We start from the raw sequence: 6,013 nt of genomic DNA on the forward strand, positions 1-6,013 counted from the left end.
GACTCAGGGAGGTGTGGCTCAGGAGGTGTGTGGCTCAGGAGGTGTGACTCAGGGAGGTGTGGCTCAGGAGGTGTGACTCGGGGAGGTGTGGCTCAGGAGGTGTGGCTCAGGGGAGGTGTGGCTCAGGGGAGGTGTGGCTCAGGGAGAGTGTGGCTCAGGGAGGTGTGACTCAGGAGGTGTGACTCAGGGAGGTGTGGCGCAGGAGGTGTGGCCAGGGAGGTGTGGCTCAGGGAGGTGTGGCTCAGGGAGGTGTGACTCAGGGAGGTGTGGCCAGGAGGTGTGGCTCCCAGGAGGTGTGGCTCAGGGAAGTGTGACTCAGGAGAGGTGTGACTCAGGAGGTGTGGCGCAGGAGGTGTGTGGCTCAGGAGGTGTGGCTCAGGAGGTGTGGCTCAGGGAGGTGTGACTCAGGGAGGTGTGGCTCAGGGAGGTGTGGCTCAGGGGAGGTGTGGCTCAGGGAGGTGTGACTCAGGAGGTGTGGCTCAGGAGGTGTGACTCAGGGGAGGTGTGACTCAGGGGAGGTGTGGCGCAGGAGGTGTGGCTCAGGGAGGTGTGGCTCAGGAGGTGTGACTCAGAGGTGTGGCTCAGGGGAGGTGTGGCTCAGGGAGGTGTGGCTCAGGGGTGGCTCAGGGAGGTGTGACTCAGGGAGGTGTGGCTCAGGGAGGTGTGACTCAGGGAGGTGTGGCTCAGGAGGGTGTGGCTCAGGGAGGTGTGACTCAGGAGGTGTGGCTCAGGGAGGTGTAACTCAGGAGGTGACTTAGGGAGGTGTGACTCAGGGAGGTGTGACTCAGGAGGTGTAAGGGAGGTGTGGCTCAGGAGGTGTGGCTCAGTGAGGTGGCGCATGGGAGGTGTGGCTGGTGTAGAGACCTCCGCTGTGTGGGGAGGAGGAAGAAACAAGTCCTCTTAGGGTGTTATTAGTTTACACACACACACACACACACACACACACACACACACACACACACACACACACACACACACACACACACTAGTCAAAGTTTGTAAACCAGTGCTCTGTCCTTCCTCTCCTCCTCCCTCCCCCGCTTTATACCTCACCTTTGCTCTTAACGATTCCTGACGTAGAGGTACAACAGGTAGAGACTCAGGTGTTATTCTAATGTTTGATTGTATATTAAATCAACGAAAATTTGACTTGAAAATTATATGGCCTCGATGTGTGTGTGTGTGTGTGTGTGTGTGTGTGTAAAGGTATGAAGACCGAGTATGGCCTTATTTTGTTAGGTCATTGTTTGGTGCGTGGTAGTTAGTGTGGGTGGTAGTTAGTGTGGTGGTAGTTAGGGCTGGTGGTAGTTAGTGTAGTGGTAGTTAGTATGGGTGGTTAGTCATTGCTGATGGTAGTGCTAATGGTAGTTAGTGTGGTGGTAGTTATGTGTGGTAGTTAGTGTGGGTGGTAGTTAGTGTGGGTGGTAGTCAGTGTGGTGGTGTTAGTGTGTTGGTTAGTCATTGCTGATGGTAATGCTAATGGTAGTTAGTGTGGGTGGTAGTTGGTGTGTGGTAGTTGGTGTGGGTGGTAGTCAGTGTGGGTGGTAGTTAGTGTGGGTGGTAGTTAGTGTGGGTGGTTAGTCATTGCTGATGGTAGTGCTAATGGTAGTTAGTGTGGTGGTAGTTAGTGTAGGTGGTAGTTAGTGTGGTGGTTAGTCATTGCTGATGGTAGTGTTATTGATGATGGTAGTAAGGATTGGTGGTAGTTAGTATAGGTGGTAGTTAGTGTGGGTGGTAGTTAGTGTGGGTGGTAGTTAGTGTGGGTGGTAGTTAGTGTGGGTGGTAGTTAGTGTGGGTGGTAAGTTAACAAGCTATAGAGGAGGAACTTGTGTTTTTACCCCACAAATTCTGGAAACGTCACAACCAGATGTGACTTTTAGCTCAAAACTTTCCCTGAAGCGAGAGAAACTTACGAGGTGCTTTACTTGGTCTCATTATAGAATACACACCGACCTCTGGCACTGAGCTCTGTGAGACACTCGGACATACACTCACACCTTGTTGGAGGCACTCAACTCTCTCCGTGTTGTTGTCAGAGGTAAGGATTCAGGAAGGACTAGCCAATTGTTGAGGCACTCGGGTTGATGTCAGATACACTCAGAAGTTTTGCTGTGTTGTTTTGAGACACTTGGGTGAGCTCTGTGCTGTTATCAGAGGGACTTAGGAAGGACTGGGCCGTTTATAAGACACTCAGGGTGATGTTAAGAGACACTAGACGCGAACTGGCGAGAGGGCGAGGCTAATAATATATCGCCATGTCATATATAATTTTTTTCTCCAGAGCTAGCAGGCTCACATCTGTGTGTGTGTGTGGAAGGGGTGGGGTCTGGGTGGGGTGGGGTGGGGGGTGGGGTGTGGGGAAGGGTGGGGTCTTGGGGGTCTGGGTACAAGGGGTGGGGTGGGGTGGGGATGGGTAAAGGATAGAAACCACGAGGACGGAGGATTTAACCTGAAGACGGGCGGAAGTAATGCGAGAACAACAGATTTAACGTGAAGACAACAAGAGATGTAACGTGAAGACAACAGATTTAACACGAGTACAACAGATACTCGTATATATTCCAAAGTTTAAATCCCTCTTATAATCTGTAGTTAAAAAGGGGGATATTTAAACCACATTACAGTCTCAGTATCAATCCAGCGCCATTTTGTTCACCATCTTGAGTTACATCTTCATGGATCCATTTACATACGGGGTCACACTACTAGTTCCGGGTTTGTTTATAAATGAGTCAACTAACTACGGGTTCGGGGTTCGAGATTCGGGGTTCGGGGTTCGAGATTCGGGGTTCGGGGTTCGAGATTCGGGGTTCGGGGTTCGGGGTTCGGGGTTCGAGGTTCGGTGTCCATTCGAATCCCTTTGGCTCACTATCTCGGTGTTGCTTCAAGTGAGACAATTTACATACGTTTTACTCATCAACTTTTGTGACTTCGAAAGCAAAGTCGTTTTTTTACCTCACACGAAAGCTAAGACAAGCCACGACTTTTATACCATCAACATTAGAGAGAGAGAGAGAGAGAGAGAGAGAGAGAGGTGGGAAGTGAGGGAGGAGGAGGGAAGGAAGGCAAAAAGAAATAGGAAAACAAAAATGGAGATAGAAGCAAAATGAGATAAGTGAAGGGGAAGGACAGAAAGAGAGATAAAGGGATAGAAGAGGAAGAAGACGAAGAAGAGAGACAGAATAAAAGGGAAAAAGAATTGAAAAACATGAAGAGAGAGAGAGAGAGAGATTCAATACTTGCCATCCCAGAGGCTGCCGACTCACCTGAAATGAATGAAGAGTAAATGTTAATAATAATAATAATAATAATAATAATAATAATAATAATAACTATAATAATAATAATAATACTAATAATAATAATAATATTAATAATAATAACTATAATAATAATAATAATAATAATACTAATAATAATACTAATAATAACAAATCACGATGAAATTTGCCTGAGTGACATAAACTGACCTTGCTGTTGGACTAAATATCTCCCCTTACTTGCCTCTCCCCTCAGTGTACTCCATCTCTTAATGTCTCTTCCCTCACCTCACTCCTACCCTCAAGAGACTTTTCCCCTCACCCCTCATCCCACACTTAGTAACCTCCCCTCACTCAACGCTGTAACATTATGACCTGTTAATAGATATCACCTCCAGCAGACAACAGCCTCCAGCAGACATCACCTCCAACAGACAACACCTCCAGCAGACAACGCCTCCAGCAGACAACGCCTCCAGCAGACACCACCCAACAGACAACACCCAGCAGACACGCCCAGCAGACACCACCCAACAGACACCACCTCCAGCAGACACCACTCCAGCAGACACCATCTCCAGCAGACACCACCTGCAGACACCTCACCTCCAGCAGACAATCCCCCAGTAGACCTCCACCTGTGCAGACAACACTCCAGCAGACATCAGATAGCCTAAAACCAATAACCTATTTACGTTTCCTCAACATCAGGCCCTGTCCCATCCTCCTCCTCTCCTCTCCTCCTCCCCCTTCCTCCCTCTTCCTCCTCTCCCTCTTCCTCCCTCTCCTCCTCTCTCTTCCTCCTTCTCTCTTCTCCCTCCTCTCTTCCTCCTCCCTCTTCCCTCCCCTCTCTCTCTTCCCTCCCTCACCCTCTCCCTCCCTCTTCCCTCCCCTCACCTCCCTCCCCTACCCTTTCCTCCCTCTCCTCACCCTCTTCCTCTCTCCTCCTCCTCCTCTTTCTCCCCTCTCCTCCTCCCACCACTCAACCATATTTCAGCAGCATGTCTCCTTGTTCTTCACACTTTGCCCTTAATCCTCCCACACACACACACACACACACACACACACACATACACACACACACACACACACACACACACACACACACACACACACACACACTTAAATTCCTCTTCAATATGTTGTAGCTGATATACAGTATCTATATACACAATCTAGTTACTAAATTCTGTCTTCTTTCTTTCTTTCTTTCTTTCTTTCTTTCTTTCACCCACCCCCCCATATATTGTTCCTCCTGTCAATAGAGTGGATTTTCTCTCTCTCTCTCCACCACACCACATCCCATCACACCACACCATCACACCACACCATCACACCATCACACCACACCCCTTCTCAGACAAACACGTCCGCAATATTAAAAGTTACTCTCCTTCCACCTTTAACATTATACCTATATCACTGTATCACTCTGGTATGTTAATTAAATTCCACGACCTAAGCCTGTACATGTGCCCCTATTGCACTCAGCGTCTTTTACCTTCTTTCACTCACACTTCATCTTTAACAAAATGTCTCCATCACCTGAAGAATCACCACCCCAGCTTATTTCACCTCAAGATTAACCACCCTAACACTAATTGGGGGAAGGGGGGGGGAGGTAGGCTAAGCTACGTTAGGTTACGTTAGAGACACTGCCCAGCCCTCAAGTACGAGTTATAGACACTATCCAGCCCTCAAGTATCAGTTGTAGATGCTATCCAGCCCTCAAGTACCAGCTGTAGATACTATCCAGCCCTCAAGTACCAGCTGTAGATACTATCCAGCCCTCAAGTACCATTTAGACACTATCCAGCTCTCAAGTACCAGTTATAGACACTATCCAGCCCTCAAGTACTAGTTATAGACACTATCCAGCCCTCAAGTACCAGTTAGACACCATCCAGCCCTCAAGTACTAGTTATAGACACTATCCAGCCCTCAAGTACCAGTTGTAGACACTATCCAGCCCTCAAGTACTAGTTATAGACACTATCCAGCCCTCAAGTACCAGTTAGACACCATCCAGCCCTCAAGTACTAGTTATAGACACTATCCAGCCCTCAAGTACCAGTTGTAGACACTATCCAGCCCTCAAGTACCAGTTGTAGACACTATCCAGCCCCCAAGTGCCTGCTGCATAGACAGTGAGTTGCAGCCCTCACGTGCCCTGAGTAAGACCCCAGTCCCTCACACACCAAGTAAGGAGGGAAGGCAACAGCCCCCACCGTGAGAAGTGACAGATGGCCCCACCCTGCCTTGCTCCATCGCATCCCGCCCCGCCTCGCCTCGCCCCACCCCACCCCACCCCGCCCGACTCATTAAACCAGAGAGGTAAACCACATACATAGCGGTGACTGAAGCAATTCATGTAACAACTCAAACCACTTAAAACAACTTACTTCAACTTCTTGTATGTGTGAAAATAAAACTAATTGATGTCCTTTATATGGTCGTCACATGTGATTAGTAGAACCAGTTAGTTAGTGTCGAGGGTTGAGATGTTAACTCCCTCTAAAGATTACTGCCAGGTGGAACACTTTCACCAAGGATATTCTACAAGATTATGGATATATGTAACAAAAGATGTCTATTTACAAGTAGTTACACTGATAATCGGCATGAAGACATAAACATGGAGGGTATGGAAGTGCTGGACTGCCGGTCGGAACAACTGTTGGGAGGGTCGACACTGTCCGTCAAACGTGGGGTCTTGTATATCCACACGGCACAGGTGGTAAATTGGCGTCTTC

Source organism: Homarus americanus, unplaced genomic scaffold (assembly GCF_018991925.1).
Source record: "Homarus americanus isolate GMGI-L3 unplaced genomic scaffold, GMGI_Hamer_2.0 scaffold48406, whole genome shotgun sequence".
In the NCBI taxonomy this organism is placed as follows: domain Eukaryota; kingdom Metazoa; phylum Arthropoda; class Malacostraca; order Decapoda; family Nephropidae; genus Homarus; species Homarus americanus.